Genomic DNA, 23,055 nt, shown 5'->3' with positions numbered 1-23,055 from the left:
TATTTATTTCTTTAGATCATATAATAGTTGTGTTATATGTAACCACTAGCTGCCCCGACAGACGTTGTTCTGTAGATAGTAAAAAAACAACTGTTTTATATTTCAAAACATCAAAAATTATTTCGTAAATATGCTCCCTGTTGTTAGAATGAAATTGTTTCACAGCGGAACTGTCAAACCGTGCGTCACTAAATTCTCTCATAGAAAATATGTCCATACAAAACAAATATTGAAAATAAAAATATTTATGGGTCCCAAATCGAAATAAAAACTACCCTATCTCTCAAGTTGGACCAAACTGCACTCCATGAAGTAATCACCATTAAAATCCGTTCATTAGTTTAGGAGTCCATTGAGGACAAACACGAGATTTATATATATTAAGATTTCACACATATTTTTAAATGCGGTATTCACATAAAAATTTAATATATTTAGCAATAAGATCTATGTGAAGTTGCATAATTATTATTGTGTATCTCCATAATAAATTGCAAGATACAGACTTTCATTGGTAGAGGCGAGATTGCCAGTTGAATACAAGTAATAGAACAGTATTGAAATAAAACACATTTTAAAGTATTAAAACGCGTGTAATAAATTGTAACTGTGTTTTTACATTAGATTTTGCGTAAAAGTTACATTTTTATTATAATTTTAGTTAGCCCGACATTTTGTAACTAGCACGTTTTAAGGGGGATTGGGGTTGAAATGAGTCAAGATAGTATTTATCATTTTTGTTTTTATGAAGTTTAGTACCGATGCAGCAAATGGTGCAAACAAATGGCCATTTCTTGCCTTGGCCAAAGAATATGTAATAGTAGTTGCCTCGGCTCTAAACTTATATTATGTGTGACACTCAATAGTTTTGTCTTCCCAAGATTGCTTAGCGGCCGTGTAAATCGTGTGTATGTGTGCGTGCGTCAATTCGGGCACTCTAGTATGATGTTAAAGTACTGTTATTTTATTGTATTGTCCTGTCTCAGTACATCAGAGCGTCATGTCGTCCAGTGAAAAGTGGAAGGGACATGTTGAAGGTCACTGCTCATCTATGCAATGGATCAACTGGATTAATATATGAGACTTGCTGTCCCGTGCATGAATGTGCCCGGACATAACCTCAAAAGGAGTAAAGTTTAATTTATTACTACTTATAAATATTTTCGGTCAACGGATCACCCTAGCTATCCAACGCGGAAATGCTGCCAGTATTCTTGGTACATCATCAGCCGGAAGACGTCCACTGCTGGAACAAGGCCTCTACCAAAGATTTCCACGACGATCGGTCCTGCGCTGCCCTCATCCAACGTATTCCGGCGATCTTGACCAGATCGTCGGCTCTTGTGGGGTGGGGTGTGCCTACCAACACTGCCTCTTCCAGTACGTGGTCGCCATTCAAGGATTTTTCTGTCCCAACGGCCATCTGTCCGTCGAACTATGTGCCCTGCCCACTGCCACTTCAGTTTCGAAATCGTTTGGACTATATCGGTTACTTTGGTTCTCCTACTGATCTCCTCATTTCTGATTCGATCTCGCTGGGAAACTCCGAGCATAGCCCCCTCCATTGCCCTCTGAGTGACCATAGACTGGATTCTTGGTACGCTTCCACGTAATGATAGTTTTAATTTTATGTAGTCATAGTATTATAAATAAAGTTGTAAGATTTGTTTTACTTATAAATTAAATTTTACTTAGAATCTATTTCAATATACTTAGTACTTTGTTAAAATGCTGCAACTCAATCTCATTTTCAACATTTCTGTAAGCTTAAACTAGTACTTACATTGCATAACTTAAACTTTCAAATAATTACTTAATTTATAACCATAAATTAGTTAATTACCTTTAGTACCACCTCATTAATGTATGTATATATATAACGTTTTTGGCGAATAAAATTATAGTTCGCATGTTTGTCCATTGACACGATCCTATCAATTTAAGTAAAGGAAGAGATATATCTTAAAAAAAGAAAAATGAAATTGGTGAGTACTGCAATATTTTATTTTGTTTATTATTGTAAGAGGTTAGTGTGTGCATAACTTTTAGTTATTTGTTACAGTTTGTAATAGTATGCTCCGTGATCGCGGCGACAATGGGCGCGCCCGCTATCGAGCTGCTGGTAGAGCAGCGGCCTGCAGCAGCATCATCAGCAGTAGACCCTGCAGCAGTAGCAGCCCGGAGAGCTCTGCCCGCGCTGGAGCACGAAGAGATTCACGACGAGTTCGGACAATACGCGCTGCGCTACGTCACCGCTGAAGGCACCGTGGTCTCCGAGAGAGGACGGCTGGTGCCTGTGGCGGAGGGCTCGAGCGAGTATGTCCTGGTGGTTGAGGGAGAGGTCTCGTACATCGGAGACGACGGCAAGCTCTACGTCAAGAAATACACCGCGGGACTCGACGGAGTTGTCGTGTCGGGGAACTATCTTCCTGTTGCTCCAGAACCCGTGACCACTGAAGCTCCCGTCGTAGCCGAGATTGTTAGCGCCCAGTAAATAATACACAATACGTTCCAATAATAAAAACATATATTTATCAAATCTTGATGTACTTTTTATTTATGCCAACGCCTTTTTAGTTTGTAAAATATTACTTAAGCTTTAGTTTTTATTATGACGAACATTTAATGAATCCTTTTATAATTTTTTTTTACGTTAAACTTGAATATAATAATTAATTGATTTAGATTCACAAAATAGTATTATAACATCAAATTCAAATATTTTTATTCAAAATAGAATGTGAAATCACTTATTGAAAGTCAAAAAACTACCACCCATTCCAAAATTAATGCCTCAGGCCTGAGAAGAATGGGCGCAACAAACTCAGCGGGCTTTTTTTTCATCAAAAATATGTTTTACAATTAAAGTAACATTAACAAAGTAACATTGTATACATATAACTTATTATTTAATAGCCTGAGGGCGGTCGCTCCATTCCCAATCTGTGGTATCATTCAGAAAGTCATTTATGTTATAGTAACCTTTAACACACAAACCATTTTTAACAATTCTTTTGAATAACGTAATACTTTCATTTTGAATATTTTCTGGGATCTTGTTGTAAAAGCATATACAACGCCCCACAAAAGACTTATTAACTCGACTTAGCCGAGTAGTAGGCATCATCAGTTTATGTCTGTTCCTGGTGTTAACATTAAGGTTATGACAGTTTCTGGCAAATTCACTTATGTGCCTATGAACATACATTACATTATCAAGTATATATTGAGAAGCAACAGTCAAGATGTTAATTTCTTTGAATTTTGCTCTCAATGATTCTCTAGGACCTAGGTTATAAACCATCATTGAAAACCTGTATGAAATAGGCTCAGCTCTGCGGCATAGGCCGTTACAAAGATTAGAGAGTACACGAATGTTGCGACCGCTAGATTAGTGTACTTCAGTTATTTTCACAGCATCATGACTTTTTGACATCATGATTTACTGTGGGGTCATGCTCCTGCCAATGATATAGTGTTTGCCCTGAAAAAGAGAGCTGTTCGTGCTACATATCAGGTCAGACAGTCGCTCAAAGTAAAATTTAAAGAAATAAAAATTATAACCGTTCATTGTCAGTACATTTATGAAAAATTAATATACTTTCACAAAAATCGTCACATTTTCGCTCTTAATAGTGATTTATATTATTATAACACTAGAAGTAAGGGATTGCTTGTAACTAATTCCAGTAGGCTTCATAAAATACATAACAGCTTTAAGGGTAAATGTATAAACTTTTATAACAAAGTCTCAGCCACTGTTCAGGAATTATCTATAAATAAATTTAAATGTTTTTTTAAAATGGCACTGTCGTAAATCCTACTACTCCACAGCTGGATATTTAAGTGATAGGACAGCCTGGAACTAGATTATGATTATTTTATAGCAATAGCAATGACTGTACAATATTGTATATTTTATTAAAAAGATCGCAAAAAAAGAATGCTGGGAGAGTTTCTTGCGCTGCGTCTTCTCTTTCAGAGCGCCATTTATTTTCGAAGCGGTAGTAGTATCTAGTATATTAGAAATTACATCAAAAAGAATTTCGAAGGAATCAATTTTGAGAAAATAAATGCCTTTTATCCCTTTTGCCTAAGAAATAGTGATGTTGTATTTTAATCTAATAATCTTATACTATTATTTATATTTAATATTATCGTGGGTGTAACATTAAAATATAATTTATATATACATTGCCCAATAAAAGACTTACTAACTCGACTTGACCAAGTAGTAGGCGTAACAAGTTTATGTTTGTTCCTCGTGTTAACATTATGATTGTCACATTGTCTTAATAAAAGGCTGCTGAGTTTTTTGCACCCGTTCTCGTCAGGTCCAATAATTAATAAATTAACTTATAAAGGTTAAAAATCCTATTAAGAATATTTTATTTGCATTGTGTTGCTTATAGATATCAAATCAAGTTTTGGACTACCCAAAATGTTCGTGGATGTATCTCTACTATGTCAAAGACGGATTAAATAAAAAAAATAGTTATCGATATTCATATATTATATAAAGTCTACTATCTAACAACAGTTTTCATTCCATTACATACATACCACTACCTGTGGGAGGCTCCTTTGCACAGGATGCCGGCTAGATTATGGGTACCACGACAGCGCCTATTTCTGCTGTGAAGCAGTAATGTATAAGCATTACTGTGTTTCGGTCTGAAGGGCGCCGTAGCTAGTGAAATTACTGTGCAAATAATACTTAACATCTTATGTCTCCAAGGTGATAAGCGTAGTTGTAGTACCGCCCAGAAGTTTTTGGGTCTTTCAAGAATCCTGAGCGGCACTGCATTGTAATCGGCATGGCGTATCAATAACCATCATATGAACGTCTGGCTCGTCTCTTCCCTTATTTTAATAAAAAAAAATACATATTCATCGTTTTATTACATACAAACCGACCAGAAGCTGTTCTGTCAATAGAAAAAAATATGATGAAAGTATTCGGGAATAATGTAGCTTGAAGTAAATAAACAACTTAGAACAACATATCAGACGTAAAAACCTAGTCATCTTTGGAGTGGAAGAGAGTGAAAAATCCTATTATGAACTGGAAGACATAATAAGCACATACTTCAAAATTTCATGCGAGAGAAACAACATTGTAGCTGTCAGAAGGATGGGTAAGAAAGGTGAAAAATCTAGACCTGTTGTTATATCTTTTACTACGATGGAATTTCAAATAAACATTTAGAAAAACAAGTCCTGTCTACAAAACACTCCGTACTATATGAAGGAAGACTATCCAATAGATGTCTTCAAAAAGCGCAAGGAACTTCAAGCTCAAACAAAAACATATTTCTGAATGATCAGTACCTTCAAGCACCGTTCTTTGTTTGTAGTAGGCAAGACGGTGCGGGGGGTCACAAACAGAGGAGGTCTCATTGTACCTATTAATAGTCCGGTACACAAAAATTTTACTAATACCCAGCGTCACGGACGGGTATAATAAAAAGGACTCCGTGTCACCTTACATAACAGTGAGGCACCAAAACAAGCCGGTAAACGTGTAAATACAAAGCCCCACGCATACACTTATACTAATACAAGCCGATCGGCCGCCATTATGAGATTTGCCATCGTCTGTGACAGATCAGTTTGCGTCGCAATAAAATATTTTAAAAATGCCGTCGTGGTTGTCAAAAAGTGTAAAAACAATACTATAAAAGTATTTGTGGATATGTGATTATTTAAGGGAGAAAAAATTGTGTATTTGGTATACCCCGTAACCGCACACACACTAGAATAAAGGTGCTTCACTTGCTAATATCACGGCGCGGAGTCCATCTTTTTTTACTAGTCCGTGACCCAGCGTATGGAGTGTTTTAAAAATTGCATTTGGCTCCATACCTACTTTGTGTAATGCAATCACAGCAGAAATTCGGTTCTCTTCATCACCCCACTTCATTTTAACATCGCAAAATATTGTCCAATGTATTGGCGCCAAAATGAGAAACCTCAATGAACAATGATTTAAAAATGACTGATTCCAAATTCAAATGTGATATTTTGTTTATTTTTAATTGTAACTGTATTTATGGCCAGACTAAATTTGTATCTGCTTAGCTTTCACAATAATGCCTTATAATATTGCAAAGATTCCAAGACTATTATTTCAATCTGATAACTTTTAAAGTGAAACTTTTATTACATCGTCTCAAACTTTTTCGTCTTTTTCGTCGTGCACGTCGTGTGACGGACGGGCAGCGCCTATAGTTCGCATATTGGATGCAATTGCGTTCGCGTGGAAGAGTAGGTTCGAACCCCACACACTTGATAAAGGTTTTTTTATTGTATGAAAATGTAAAGCATAATATATAAATTTGTTTTTTTTTCTATTCTGATATTAATACTTATGTTATTTTGTGAAAAAAAGTTTCACTTGCATCGTGGTTTCATAAAACCACACAATTGCTTTTTTATTAATTAATCCAACCTAATTACAGAACTTTATAACTTTGGGATTAAACTGTAGGTATTTTCAGCGGTGGATTTACACTAGGGGCAGTAGGGGCAAGTGCCCAGGGCGGCAAATATTTTAGGGCGGCAAAATTTTTAAAAAGAAAAAAAAAATTTTTAGACTTATCAACATTGCTCAATATAATTAATTAATTCTGTTAATTAATAATTTTTGGTTTAATTGATAGTTAAAGAAATTCAATTTATTCATTATTTGTAAATTATAATTTTGGCACGTTTAGTAAAAACGATTTAAGCAATTTATTTCATTGGATATTTAAAATAATAATCGATTTGATTTTGATTCGATGTTTGAAGAGAGTTAAAAACTTTTTACGTTCTACAATGACTGCTAATAGACTCAATAGCTTAGCTATTGTACGCATCGAATCCGACGTACTTCAACGTTTAGATTGCGAAGATATAATCGACCAATACGCAATTCAAAATGTCAGACGTCTTTGCCTGTGAAAAAAATGATGTAATATAAGTATGAGTCACCCTTAGTGCCAAATTTATAATTGTTAGAAAAAAAACAAATATTTTTTCGTGTTTTTAGAATATAAACTATAAGTTTAAGTAAAATTCCAGTATTGGGGCGGATTTTTTCCGGCGCCCAGGGGCGGCTATAAGTTTAAATCCGGCCCTGGGTATTGTTTATAAAACGTTAGGCACTCGAGTGGTTTTGACTGATCACGTGATCAAAGTACTGCGAGTACGTTACCTCGAAAACGCCAGTGCTCACAGTAGAATATGGCGGCGATTTATGACGTCATATATTTCCCTAGGCTACTGCGGCAGTCCATAACAGAACGAATATTTTTTTATGTTTTGGATTTAAATTAACATCTACCTTGGCGAGCGGGTTGGGCGAGGTCGCTCGGCCAACTTGTGGATCAAGTGCGAGTCACTTCCTGAATGTAATGGGCTCACAATGGTGATAGATCTTAATGATTAAATCTTTTTAATAGCTAATCCGACGTAAGTAGATAGTATGGTATAACTAATAATGAAATTGTAAAGGAAATTTAATTAGAACATAGCTCATATTATTATAGGTAAACTTTTTTATATGAAAATAAGGGACGAGACGAGCAGGACGGTCAGCTGATAGTAATTGATACGCCTTGCCCATTACAATGCAGTGCCGCTGAGGATTCTTGAAAAACCCAAAAATTCTGAGCGGAATTACAATAGCGCTCGTCACCGTGAGAAGTAAGATGTTAAGTCTCATTTGCCCAGTAATTTCACTAGCTACGGCGCTCTTCTGACCGAAGCACAGTAATGTTTACATATTACTGCTTCACGGCCAACCCATAATCTAGCCGGCATCCTGTGCAAAGGAACCTCCCACTGGTATACATACAATTAATTTGGCAGTGATTTTGAGTAGTAATTACTTAAATGATTTAAATTATATTTCTTAGTTAAAAAGCAGGGAGTGTGATTAAAGGTAATTAAAATATTTCCTTTTATAACATTTCTCCATAACGTTAATGATAATGATTTTGTGGTCATTTCAGAAATGTATATAAAGTAAAATGGTCCTGATTATAATACCACTATAGAGTGTGCCGTGTTTGTGACGTTTCAACATATTTCAAAAAGGTAAGTGCTGTCTTATATATGTCTTTATAACCTAGGTCCTAAAGAATCATTGAGAGCAAAATTCAAAGAAATTAACATCTTGACTGTTGCTTCTCAATATATTCTTGATAATGTAATGTATGTTCATAGGCACATAAGTGAATTTTCTAGACATTGTCATAACCATAATGTTAACACCAGGAACAGATATAAACTTAAAATGCTTACTACTCGGCTAAGTCGAGTTAGTAAGTCTTTTACAACAAGATCCCAGAAAATGTTCAAAACAAAAGTATCACGTTATTCAAAAGAATTTTTAAAAAACGTTTGTGTGGTAAAGGTTACTATAACATAAATGACTTTCTTAATGATCACGGATTGGGAATGGTGTGACCGCCCTCAGGCTATTAAATAATAAGTTTAATTGTACAATATTACTTTCTAAACATATTTTTTCGATGAAAAAAAAGCTCGCTGAGTTTTTTGCACCCGTTCTTCTCAGGTCTGAGGCATTCATTTTGGAATGGGTGGTAGTTTTTCAATAAGTTATGTCACATACTATTTTAATAAAAATATTAGAATTTTGATTTTTTTTACTATAAAGAACAAAATTATTTGAAACTAGCCAACCCGGCAAACGTTGTTTTGCCATATAAATTATTTTTAGAATTAGATCGTTTCTTGGACATTACAACAATACTTTATTTTCTAATTTTTTTTTAAAATAAACATAGCCTAAGTTACTCCTTATTACATTAGCTACCTGCCAATAAAAGTCCCGTCAAGATCCGTCCAGCCATTTCAGAGATTAGCCGGAACAAACAGACAGTTACACAGACAGACGGACAAAAATTGTAAAAAAAATATTTTGGTGTATGTACGTATATGTATGTATATTCATATAGAAGTTGTAAAAGACGTTTATTTCAATATTACAAACAGACACTCCAATTTTATTTATATGTATAGATTGTTTTTTATATAAAATTTATATGTAGCTGAACCAGCAAACGTTGTATTGCCATATAAAAAATAAATAAAAATGTAGTAATTAAATTTTTTAGGGTATAAGAATAGATGACGGCCGATTCTTAGACCTACTAAATATATCCTAGATACATAAAATTTATCATACTACAACTATTGTGTTCGATTGCCATCTTGCAACCCTATTGCGGATTTGTGCATGGAACAAAATATATCAAATAGCTAGTAAAATTACTGGGAAAATGAGACTTAACATCTTATATCTGAAGGTGACGACCGAAATTGTAATGTGGCTCAGAATTGTTGGGTTTTTCAATAATTATGAGCGGTACTGCGTTGTAATGGGCAGGGCGTATCAATTACCATCAACTCAACTCACTGTATAACGTCGTTAATATTTTAATTTGTTATTTTACAGATGAATATCTACCATTTCTTGGTTTTAGTGGCTGCTTTACCGGCAATAACTGCAAGAGAAAATACAGAAACGAATGACAAAGTAGTCGCTGGAAAATATCCAGAGCCACCTAAGTTTCCACCCTTAGACATTGATGTTCTTCGAGCTATAAAAAAACAAGCGGACGAAAGAAAAGCTAAAGAACAGGAAGCAGCCCTTGTCAAGAGACAAAACACCCTTAAAGGACAAGTGCATGAAGAACAGAAGCCTGATGCAGAGAAAACTAATTTAAACAAATTGGCTGATCGATTTATAAGTAATAATCCTCTACACTTACTTCTCAACCGCGGTTCAAAACATAATGCTAAAAATGAACAAACACCATCTGAACTTCCGGAAGTACAACAGAAAGGAACCCAGGATAGTGGCCTCAATCAAAAAATTCCTAAGGCACCAATTTTACCTAAGAAAGAATCACGTCCATCGTTTCCGCTTCGATTGCCAAAACTTCCAAATTTTTCTCCGTTTAATTTCTCTAATATCTTGTTTCCCAAACCTTCTTCCGGAAAACCTGAAGCTTAAGAAAAATAATTAAATGTATCTGTACTATTTATTCGAATTGACGTACCAATCACTGAATAAAATAACAAATTCCATTAGCATTCATTATTTATTATACCTTCACAATTATGAATATTATTATCAGAATTTACCCCTTTTACTTTCTGTCCTTGTGTCTTGTCCTGTTTTACTTTCATTGATACCTGCTACAGGTATCATAATACATATATATATACGACCTGTATAGCCGAGTGGTTAGCGATCCTACCTACTAAGCTACAGGTCCCGGGTTCGAATCCCGGTAGGTGCAAGCATTTATAAGATGAATATGGATGTTTGTTTCCGAGTCATGCATGTTTAAATGTATTTATGTATGTTTAAGTAAGTATATTGTATTAAATATATCATTGTCTTGTAACCCATAATACAGGCTATATATGCTTAACTTGGGGCAAGATAATTTGTGTAAAAAGTGTGTCAATATTATTATTATTATATATATTTCATAGTTGATACTATGTTATTCTATATTAACATTCAGGAAAAATATATTTATTTGTTTCTAAATATAATAATGACTGCAGCTTTTTTGCTGCACGTTTTTTTATTCTATTATTATGTTATGGGAAAAGTTAAAAAATTGGTACTTACGGTGATCTTGAATGATTTTTACCATTAAAAATAACCAAAATCTTAAATATAGACTTATATTCATTATCTGAAACAAAATAGAAGATCTATCATATTAAGTAAAGTTGAGTCGATATATTAAAAGTCGTATGCATAGATACATTATCCCACTGACATTAATACATCTATGGTTGTACGAGTGGTGTACGAGTGTAGTGTCGCCCTATGTCGCCTCACAGTTTTCGAAGTAAGCTCTTCTTCTTCTTCTTCACAGTCGTTCCCTCATTGCTGAGGATCGTGACTCCGCTTAAGTTCGTCTACAGCTTTCCTCCATCTGTTTCGGTCTGTCGGATGGTGGAGTGCGATGGTGATGGGTTGGTTAGTCTCCTCGGATATTTGGTCAGACCAGCGTACTGGGCTCCGGCTTCTTGGTCTCTTCCCCTCAATTTACCCTGTGTGCAGACGTTCTAGGTTATCAGCACCGCGTCGTGCAATGTGGCCAAAGTATCTCATGATCCGCTGCAGACATGTAGTGGATAGACGTGGACTGCTCCCTGTGGATAGCCGTCCATGGTATCCTTAGCATGCGGCGCCAGCACAACATCTCAAACGCATCAATCCGTTGTCTGTCAGTCGATTTCAGGGTCCAAGTTTCAGCTCCATAGAGCGCGACGGGAAAGACAAGAGAGCGGACCAGGTGAAATGAATAAAAAGATGACGAAGTAAGTTTTTAAAAACAAATAAATAAACAGAACAAAATAGGACTTAATAAGGGTTTTCCAAATATCATAGCCTGAGGCGCACTCACAAGTTTAGTTAAGACGCCTTAGCCTTTTTTTTTGTGAAAATAAGGGACGAGATGAGCAGGACTTTCAGCTGATGGTAATTGATTGACGCCCTGCCCATTACAATGCAGTGCCGCTCAGGATTCTTGAAAAACCTCAAAAATTCTGAGCGGCACTACAATTGCACTCGTCACCTTGAGACATAATATGTTAAATCTCATTTGCCCAGTAATTTCACCAGCTACGGCGCTCTACAGATGGAAACACAATAATGTTTACACATTACTGTTTCACGGCAGAAATAGGCGTCGTTCTGGTACCCATAATCTCGCCGGCATCCTGTGCAAAGGTGCCTCCCACTAGGCAAATTAGGATAATCAACTACTAAGCAAGTACGATTATAGTAGATAAATAAACTATATTAACTATCTGACATGGTTGATAGAACACAATACCTATAAATCTCTATGTATAGAACGTCAATGATCTCCATATATTTCTTAGCGCTTACATTTAAAATATGCAATGCGTGATGTACTTAATATGCGCACAATGTCACCAACACCAGAAGACTCACAGGATGCGTGATACTTAAAACTAACCCTTTCACCAATGCACAAATAAAATTTGAAAAAAAAATTTTATGAACGATGCGGGATTCGAACCCACGACCTCCGGCGTACCGTGCCGGTGCTCTGACAAACTGAGCTAACCGTTCGAGTGCCGCCTCGTTATAAAATTCTGTTTGCTTTGTTCAACTCTCAGGTTTCACCAATGAATTTTCCAAAAAATATACAATACTTTTAATTAAAAGGTAACGATATAAACCATAAATCAAAAAAGCTATAGAAATTAATATAATAATCACTAAGCTTTATAACTTACAAAACGACTACATACTCTTATTAGACAATACTACAAACTAATATTTTATATACTTGTGTAAACGAAGTAGCAATGAATTAGTTAGAATGAGTTGGAGGCTCCTTTGCACAGGATGCCGACTAGATTATGGGTACCACATTGGCGCCTATTTCCGTCGTGAAGCAGTAAAGTGTAGTAAGCATTACTGTGTTTCGGTCTTAAGGGCGCTGTAGCTATTGAAATTACTGGCCAAATGAGACTTAACATCTTGCCTCAAGGTGACGAGCACATTTCTAGTGCCTAATTTTTGGTGTTTACTAGAATCTTGAGCGGCACTGCATTGTAATGGGCAGAGCGTATCAATTACTATTGGGGTTGAGCAGGTTATCAACTGTAAAGTAGATCCTGTAGATGAAGCCACATCCTGAGAGTTGAACAAAGCAAACAGAATTTTATAACGTGGCGGTACTCGAACGGTTAGCTCAGTTGGTTAGAGCACCGGCACGGAACGCCGGAGGTCGTGGGTTCGAATCCCGCATCGTTCATAAAATTTTGTTTTTCAATTTTTATTTGTGTATTAATCCTAGAAGTGAGGGTTATCACATTAAAAACATAACATATTGTTAAAAAAAATGAGTTAAGCATACAGAAAAAAATATAAATAAATGGGGTTAAAAGAAATTAGTAATCTGTAATAAGTATGTGCGGCCTTTTAGAATGTGTACAAGTTTCTTTTTTGATTCTACTAGTGCGATTTGAATAATTATTTTCGTATAATGTAGCCAGATTAGTAGTAGTAGTATAGTAATACTTTTTGAAGATCTGAACTAAACTTAAATTTATTTTTTATGACGCAAATGGGAAGAAGAAACGTTATTTATAATAATATCTTTACACAAACAATGAACTCAATCTCTAAAGGTTGATGCATCCAATGTAGGATAATTAATATTCATACAGTTTATTCTTTATTAATTATTTTGTATAGAAAATAATAAATTTAATACAGTTTCTCAAAATAATCAGCAACTCAATTTATTTAATACCACATCAACCTGCTTTCGTCATAATGTCATTGACTCCCTGCGTAAGGGAGCTAATTTGTAGAAATTAAAATTATTTTTGTTACACTACTTTAAATAATCTGTATGTTTCTAAATCTTTTGTACATGCCAGTTATTGATATTTTTGCTGTGTGTCTTTTCGTTTTATTGTTGGTTTGTCGTATAAAGTAAAATAAATAAAATAAATATTATAAGATATTCTATTGATTGAGAAGAGTTGCCGTTGAGTTTCTTGTATGTTCTTCTCACGAGCTCAACTTTTTCCGAACTTATGGTAGATTCAGTCGTAATTAAAATGAAATATTTATAGTGACGATTCAAAAGCGCTTAGTTTCAGCCTAACTGAATTAAGTTTATTTGACTTTGACTTTATTGAAGAGCTAATCAAGTTTTTTAATTTATTTCTGATGACTTAATAATTAATAACGCTATTTATAAAGAAATAATAAAATAAGACTTATTTAAGTGTAACAAAATTAATTAATTACAAATAGAAAATATCATTAAGATCGCTATCGGCAGGTCAGGTGCCCATGAAGCTGGCAACGTTACCTCTTTGTATAGCTTTCTATTTGACTTTATTGATCTACTTAATCCGCATGCATTGGCCTAATAAAGGTCAGTTATACGTAAATACAATGTTATACCACATTAATCCTTATTAACTACATTAATAAAAGTCTGGCATGACTTATTCTTGTGGGTACAGTTTCAAAAAACGTATTTCTTCCACGTTCAAGTAAACAATGGAACCAGTTTCTCCGCGGGGCGATATGATGACGTGTATCTTTACAAAAATCGCGTAGATCTTCCTAAAGGGCCGGTGATTTCTCTGGTGTTACTAGGGTACTTGGGATACGTTGATTACATACCATCAGGTATTCGACCTAATTTTTCCTCCTTTTCTATTATTAATTAATACAGAATTAAACTATATTTAATAAATTTGCACACTTCGTCCTGCTCGTCTCGTCCCTTATTGTCATATTTTTTTTTATATAATTTATGGTGGTCTGCCAAACAAGAACCATGCATCATTATCCCCTATATAATCTACTATACTATAGTAACCAGTAAGCCTTCTTTGTCAAAGAAGCTTTAAAATATTTCTTGAATTTGGTCTCAGTGAGTCTAGTTTACTATATGGTATTTTATTGTATAATTTAATACCACGACCTATGAAGGAGCCCTTAACTCTAGTTAACTTATTACCCCCTTATTCATAATATTATGCTAACTTAAAGCATTGCTTATTCTCACTCTGCCTTCTTCTATTGACCTAAGTCAGAATGAGAAAAAATACTCCTAAGCGGCTGTTTAAAGTTAGCGGACCATTATGAATAAGGGGGTTAAACGTCACGTAGTTTATTCTTTCTTCATCAATTCAAATCACATAGTATTGGAAATATAAATGAATATTTAACGTTATTGTAAATAGATAGCAATAACAATAAAATGTATTGCCTTGAAGTAAATTTAAATATACAAAATCAACTTATTGTAAACATAAATTAAGACAAAGGGGAGTAGGCTCAGCTTATGCTCTTTGAAATAATTATTTCATGCAGCGCTGGATTTCAGCCATCCCCATCTCCCTAACGAGTTAAGTGGGATACATAGTTAAGAGAGGGCAAACTAAATACTACTGCAATGCAGAAAAAGGAATCGAAACTTTTTTAAATGCATCAACCTCTGTATTTATGAGATAAATAGATAATAAATAAATAGAAATAGAATAAAATAATAATATAAGTATTGATACACAATTAAGTTACAAAACTTTGCAACTTCTACTTTCAACACCACCTCATTAATTTATTGCAGTATCTCTTAATTCAGCTTAATGAGAAAATTCAAGTTAAAATCAATCAGTAATGTTTCATTAACTATCATTACGTATAAGAATCCTCATTAATGGAAGTATATAAATTTTGACTTGAAAATACAGAATATTATTCACTAGTTGCTTCTTGGTGAAATATATCTTAAGGAACAGAAAGAAACGGACTCAAATAAATATGAATATGGTAAGTTAAATAGTAATAATTTTCATTACAAATTCATAAGGGATTGGTATTTCATTTCAACTACTTTTAAAAGAAAAATGAACCATTTTTGGATATCGCTTATCCGTTTGTCATCAATTTTTATCAAGATCTGTTTTATATTGAATACCAGAGTACACATTCCCTTTGGAGGTAAAAAATTTTCGTTAAATATTTAAGCACTTCGTCAATTTAATCTTAGGTATTTTGTAAACAATATTTTGTAACAAGTGCGTTATAGTTTAAATGAAAAATCTAACCCTAATTATTATTATGATACTATTTTATCGATAGCAGTGTAAAATAGATCATTTAATTAATATCCTTTAATATAATATTAAAACGGACCCTGGTTGTACAAGTCAGTCTTCTTAATATATACTATAATACTTACAATATGCACTTTATTTGTTACAGTTTATTATTATGTTCTCCATGATCGCGGCGACAATGGGCGCGCCCGCTATCGAGCTGCTGGTAGAGCAACGGCCTGCAGCAGCTTCATCAGCAGTAGACCCTGCAGCAGTAGCAGCCCGGAGAGCTCTGCCCGCGCTGGAGCACGAAGAGATTCACGACGAGTTCGGACAATACGCGCTGCGCTACGTCACCGCTGAAGGCACCGTGGTCTCCGAGAGAGGACGGCTGGTGCCTGTGGCGGAGGGCTCGAGCGAGTATGTCCTGGTGGTTGAGGGAGAGGTCTCGTACATCGGAGACGACGGCAAGCTCTACGTCAAGAAATACACCGCGGGACTCGACGGAGTTGTCGTGTCGGGGAACTATCTTCCTGTTGCTCCAGAACCCGTGACCGCTGAAGCTCCCGTCGTAGCCGAGATTGTTAGCCCCCAGTAAATAATATACATGTTAAAACGATGTTGCCAATGTTTCAATAATAAAAATAATATTTATCAAATTTTTCTCTTTTATTTATTCCTAGTTCCAAAGTCTTTTCAGTAGATATTGTTAGCACCCAGTAAATAGTGATCTTATAAAATATTGTCTGTAATAAAAAAAGTGTGTGTGTACTTATGTATACACCCAAGAAGTTATACTTCTTTTGCCTACCGAAGCAAAAATCATTAAATGATTTATGTCTCGTGCTATTCTACGTTTTTAGAAAGAACAATTTTGTATAATCTTGCAAAGATGGCTTTGACAATTAATTATTAAATAATGAATGCGGCTGTATGGGCTTGCACCCTTTGCAAAAAAAAACGAATGACGCAAACGTCAGAATTTTCATTTATTTATTTATTTATACATAATCCAAAGCTCTTAAAAATATTTAATTAATACATATAAATATGATCTGACAGCCAAAAGGGATTAACATTTTAGAGGCCTTAATTTTGCAATCGACACAGTAAAACACCATGAATGTATTCGGATATTTGCTAGTCAGTATACAATTATATATACATGTACGCATGTGTGTGGGTGTATGTGTGTGTCTGTGTGTGTGTATGTATGTGTGTGTGTATGTATGTGTGTGTGTATGTATGTGTGTGTGTGTGTGTTTGTGTGTGTATTCGTTTTAATGTGATAAAAACACAGGATTTAAACTATGAAAAGATACCTAACTAACATGAAATGAACTATCTTAATAAAATCATAAAATTATGTTTCAACTAATATTCTTAATATCTCATTTTTGAATTTGAGTTTATTGAGGTGGAAAATATCAACCGAACTGAACTTATTATTATAGCTTTTACGTAATCGAGTTATTATAGAATGTTGTGCGTAATTTGAGGACACCAGAGGAATAGGAAATAAGCATGTGTGCCTCGAGCGTCTTTTTGGAGTACAAAATTTTTTTAATAACCAACTTCAACCTGTTACTTTTGTGTTACAGTGAAGCGCGCGCATCTTAAAATTTCACTCTCATAATTTTTTCATAACGCGACTAAAGAAGTATAACTTCAATAATGTTATGATAATTTTTGTGTTTGCAATTTATATAATTCTAAAGATAGGAGGACAAACGAGCAAGAGGAAAACGTATACAGGATGTGATCGTTAAGTGTGATGCGGTTATTCCGTAACTATTACAGATATCAAAAACTTTAACTGATATCGAAAGTACGTTACCTAATCAAGAAAACATACATTATACATATATATATATATTTATTATTGGAGTAGTTGATATAGTTATAAATCAAAACATAATATGAAATCTTAGTAAAATTTATCTGCTTAGAAATCGATTAAAGTTAGAATAGATTTTTAATCCTCTTCAGAATTACTCTTTGGAACTGAGGTATCAATCTGTACTTTTAATGTAAGGAATCCATAAACCTTTTTTTATCCTTTTATTTAGCGGTGACAGCCATCTGTTCTCAAGCATTGTAAAAACCAGATTCTAGATGGATTGGCTGAAGCCAAGAAAATATATAATTGACGTGATATTGTAACACATTCATAACAATATTTACTGACAACAGTTTAAGGGATATTTGACATTACAAGTTCACGATATATGATTGCTTTTTGATTAAACGCTTCAAACATATCTGTTGGGATAATGAACTATTTTCATCTATTTGATGGAGTATTTGTCTGTGTTTCGAACAATGATTAATACATACATCATTGAGCCCAAATTTTGATGAATTGTTACGACTTCCAAACTAGTATCGTTAGATAAAAATATAAGTTTTAAACTATTTTAATTTTAGTTTTATTGACAATTAGCTGACCTGGCAAACGTTGTTTTGCCATATAAATTATATATGTAAACCTTCCTTGAGCTTCAACGAATCTATTACAAAACATTTCATTGAGATCGGTCGAATATTTAAGGAGTTATTAAGGAACATACAAACATATATTCTCTTTTATATGTATAGACTAGCTGATACCCCGCGACGTCGTTCGCGTACATATTTTTACATCTTGGATTACATTATTGAAGTTTTAGTAGGGATCCCTATTTTTTTTGCAAATGTAATGTACTCTATATCAACCGGGGATAATGTAGCTTCCCAACAGTGAAAGAATTATTCAAATCGGTTCAGTAGTTGCGGAGCCTATTCAATACAAAGAAACAAACAATCAAATCTTTTGCTCTTTATAATATTAGTATAGAAGTATAGATTATATTAGATTATAGATTGCATAATCAAGATATGGGAACAATACGAAAGTTAGGTTATGCTAATGAATGTGTGTTATTTAAACTAATATGTTACATTAATCGATTTATACGACTTTCAATTTATAACTCTCTCGACTAATGAAATAAAATCAAGAAATACGTTTTCATATACAGACAACCTGTATAGCCCAGGGGTTAGCGATTCTACCTACTAAGCTAAGCATTTATATGATGAATATTAATGTTTATTTCCGAGTCATGGATGTTGACATGTATTTATTGTATGTGTATGTGTATGTATTTATGTATGTTTAAGTAAGTATATTGTATAAAATATAGCGTTGTCTTGTAACCCATAACACAGGCTATATGCTTAATTTGGGGCAAGATAATTTGTGTAAAGGTGTAAATAAATAATTATCATGTAATGGCAAAATAAAAATGAATAAAATATCTTAGATAATTTATACGTCTAGATAGAGTCTCTTGCTGTTAGAGAACCGATAAAAACAGGCCAGGATTATTAGTTAAGTGTGTGTGACAAGCTACGTCTTACACTCGTGATTTGTATGACATATTGTGTTAGAGTGCGTGACTTTTTTTTATGGAATAGGAGGACAAACGAACGTACGGGTCACCTGGTTTTAAGTTATCACCGCCGCCCACATTCTCTTGCAACACCAGAGGAGTCACAGGAGTGTTGCCGGCCCTTAAGGAGGTGTACGCACTTTTTTTGAAGTTACCCATGTTATATCGTCCCGGAAACACCACACAAGGAAGCTCATTCCACAGCTTTGTAGTACGTGGAAGAAAGCTTCTTGAAAACCGAACTGTGGAGAACCACCACACATCCAGATGGTGGGGATGATATTCTAACCTGTGGCGCGTCGTGCGAAGGTGGAATTCGGCGGCAGGAATCAGGTTAAACAGCTCTTCGGAACACTCCCCGTGATAAATGCGGTAGAAGACACACAATGAAGCGACGTCTCTTGAATGTCTTGCTCAAAATAAAGGTTAATTCTAAAGTCTATTTTATTCGACGTTTTCTCAGTTGCCATGGTATATCTAGACCTATAAATGATCTAAGTAAAATATAATAAGTAATAGTTCGTGAAAGCAAGGTTATCAGGTTCCGTGATGACGTAAGACAAGACGTAAAAACATCACTGTAAATAAGGATGAAGGTAATAGTAAAACACATTCACCTGAGTATAATCTATAAACACAGCGAATGACAATAAAATACGCCAACTGGCTGTATGTGTTCGAACCCTTCCCCTGTCCTGCTATTGGACGAAAAAACGAAAAAGAAAATAACCACCAACTGCTCTTACCACTGTCCTGTATAAACTCTTACCACTGGACAGGCTGTTCCATATGTTAGACAGCATCTTTTTTGTGTCCAGTCCAGAGAACTAATTTTGTAAATAGTTTCCCATGATCTATCGATGTTTGCTGAGGTTGTCATCACTAGTATTATCGCAGACTCTCGCTACATGGCCAAAAGCGCCAAAATGGCGAATATCAAACGGGCACACAAGCATCTTGACAGCCGTCAGTCCAGTGGTATATAGTAGAGGTCAGTGCATTGACATAAAGTTTTTCCATAGACTAACTAATTGCCTCTTCAGCCATTTTATGTTATAAATTGCATAATTCCAACAAAAAACACATACATTGCAAAAATATTTTTTTTTCTACTTATTAAGCAACTGTTAATTTTATTTTTTTGTGATTTAGGTTCATTATAATATAAAGAATATTTAACGCTGTACTTTATTTCTGTAACAGCTGGGTCCAAAAATGGTTAATCCCCTTTGTTCGTGGATTTTGTTTGGTTGATTAGATTAGAACCAGATTCCAGAAGCAAATGTATGGTAACATTTCGTACCAATATTGTAGGAGTCTTTTGATTGTAACTTATTTAATGAGGATAACTCTTATTAGCTAATCATTTCAACTCAAATTAAATCCCGGCCAACTAGGGACGTAGTCTAAGACTTTTATAGGATAAGTTTTTATAGGTTTTTTTTTGCTCTTAATAGTGATTTTCATTATTATAACACTAGAAATAAGGGATTGCTTGTAACTAATTCTAGTAGGCTTCATAAGATACATAATAGCTTTAAGGGTAAATGTATACACTTCTACAATAAAGTCCCAGCCACTGTTCAGGCATTATCTATAAATAAATTTAAATGTTTTATAAAGAAATGGCTCTGTCGTAAATCCTATTACTCCACTGCTGAATATCTAAATGATCGGACAGCCTGGGACTAGATTGTGATTATTTTATAGCGACTGTACAATATTGTATATTTTTATTGAAAAGAGCGCAGAAAAAAGAATGCTGGGAGAGTTTCTTGCGCCGCTTCTTCTCTCTCAGAGTGCCATTTGTTTCCGAAGCGGTAGTAGTATCTAGTAGTATAAGAAATGACATCAAAAAGAATTCTAAAGGAATCAATTTTTGAGAAAATAAATGCCTTTTATGCCTTTTATGCCTTTTATGCCTTTTATGCCTTTATATTTTTGCAGTTTATTCTAAAAAAGTAATGAACTTTTTATGAAATGAAATGATATTTGAAACGCTTCTAACTTTGAACACGATCCATATTTTGGATGCTGCACCTTACAGGCTAATTTGTTATGTATCTTACAGCACTTGTAAAATACCTATTGATTGAAAAGAGTGACCGTTGAGTTCATTGTACGTTCTTCTCACGAGCTCTACTTATGTAGTAGATAGAGTAAACCAAATTGGTTAAATATATATAAAAGGGTTTATTTTAAGCCTAATTGAATACATTTTATTTGACTTTGAACAGATATAAAGTCACCCAATGAAAACCATATATGATTTACGCATGGGGACGATCTTTTTTAAAAACTTACACCAGTTAAATTGTTACACTAATTAGATTATCATGACTCTAGAAATAATTACTTTAAAATTTGTTTTTTCTAAACTCTTTCACCTTTTCTGCGGTTTTCTCAATACATTTTTTTTAAACATTTTATTGCCAAATAATCTCTGGCAATAAATCAAATTCCTTCCGCATACCTTATGCATTCTTACATTTGCTATTGGTATTTTTGCGTAACATACAAATTTAGTTCAATAATGATTTCACTAATGGTTAATAAGTAATTAATTTATCATCCATTAGCAAGGTCTCACTAATCTTTATTTGCATCTATATAAAACATTACTGACAACTACAAGATTATTATTCGCTTGCTTTTTGGTTGATACAATTGTATCTACTATCAACAAGAATAGGAAGATATACTCAAATAAAAATGAAATTGGTAAGTTGAATCTAAATATATTTAATTTTATGTGAATATCAAAAGCATAATTTTTTAAATATAAATATATTTTGTTATCTTTAAGTGACATTTCTCACTTCTGGGGTTAAAATATACAAATTAATTTGTACCAAAATTCATGGACGATGCGAGACTTAGTCCTTGGAACGGTTGGCTTAGTTGGTAAGAGCGCATCTTCCATGAATTTTGGTAAAAATTAAAATGGATATATATAATTTCAGAAAACAATGTATTAATATTTGTTACAGTTTGTAATAGTATGCTCCGTGATCGCCGCGACAATGGGTGCGCCCGCTATCGAGCTGCTGGTAGAGCAGCGGCCTGCAGCAGCTTCATCAGCAGTAGACCCTGCAGCAGTAGCAGCCCGGAGAGCTCTGCCCGCGCTGGAGCACGAAGAGATTCACGACGAGTTCGGACAATACGCGCTGCGCTACGTCACCGCTGAAGGCACCGTGGTCTCCGAGAGAGGACGGCTGGTGCCTGTGGCGGAGGGCTCGAGCGAGTATGTCCTGGTGGTTGAGGGAGAGGTCTCGTACATCGGAGACGACGGCAAGCTCTACGTCAAGAAATACACCGCGGGACTCGACGGAGTTGTCGTGTCGGGGAACTATCTTCCTGTTGCTCCAGAACCCGTGACCACTGAAGCTCCCGTCGTAGCCGAGATTGTTAGCGCCCAGTAATGACTTTAAGTTTGATATAGATGTTGGACCTATTGTCATTTTAACGTTGTAAATAGACTTCATTGAAAAGAATAAATAAAATTATATTGGAAAATTGTCGTAGAAATTATTTAGATTCACTAGTTTTAACAACAAAAAGAAAGTGTGTAAAGTAAAACCTAATTATTGTTATGATAATATTGATAAATAATTTATCGTCTAGATAGAGCCTCTGGCTGTTAGGCAACGCATGACAATAGGCCAGGCTTATTGTTTTAGTGTGCATGACAGCTATGTCTTACATCGATATCGTTAGTCACTTTGTTTGAGATTGCGTGCGCTGTTGAAAATAGAGGCTAACTATAGCAGCTATTTTTTTCAACGTGTTCACAGAAGTATATAATTATCCAAGATATAATAAAATGTACTATAAGTCCAAGATAATAGAAAACTGTCCCAGTTGGACTAAACTGCACTCCATGAAGTAATCCCCGTTAAAATCCGTTCATTAATCAGGAGTTCACTGGAAACAAACAGAAGGCATTGGATTAATATATCATTTCATATATTACTTA

At 34.6% G+C, this 23,055-nt stretch overlaps 1 non-coding gene across 1 annotated transcript; it reads right to left on the bottom strand.

Annotated features, from left to right (window-relative positions):
* Positions 1 to 12,065: 12,065 nt before the first annotated feature.
* Positions 12,066 to 12,139, bottom strand: Trnat-ggu (transfer RNA threonine (anticodon GGU)). Its single transcript has one exon. It is a non-coding gene; the product is annotated as a tRNA-Thr (tRNA).
* Positions 12,140 to 23,055: the final 10,916 nt, after the last annotated feature.

Source organism: Leptidea sinapis, chromosome 45, assembly GCF_905404315.1.
Source record: "Leptidea sinapis chromosome 45, ilLepSina1.1, whole genome shotgun sequence".
In the NCBI taxonomy this organism is placed as follows: Eukaryota; Metazoa; Arthropoda; class Insecta; order Lepidoptera; family Pieridae; genus Leptidea; species Leptidea sinapis.
This window is presented reverse-complemented; position numbering and strand designations above follow the sequence as displayed.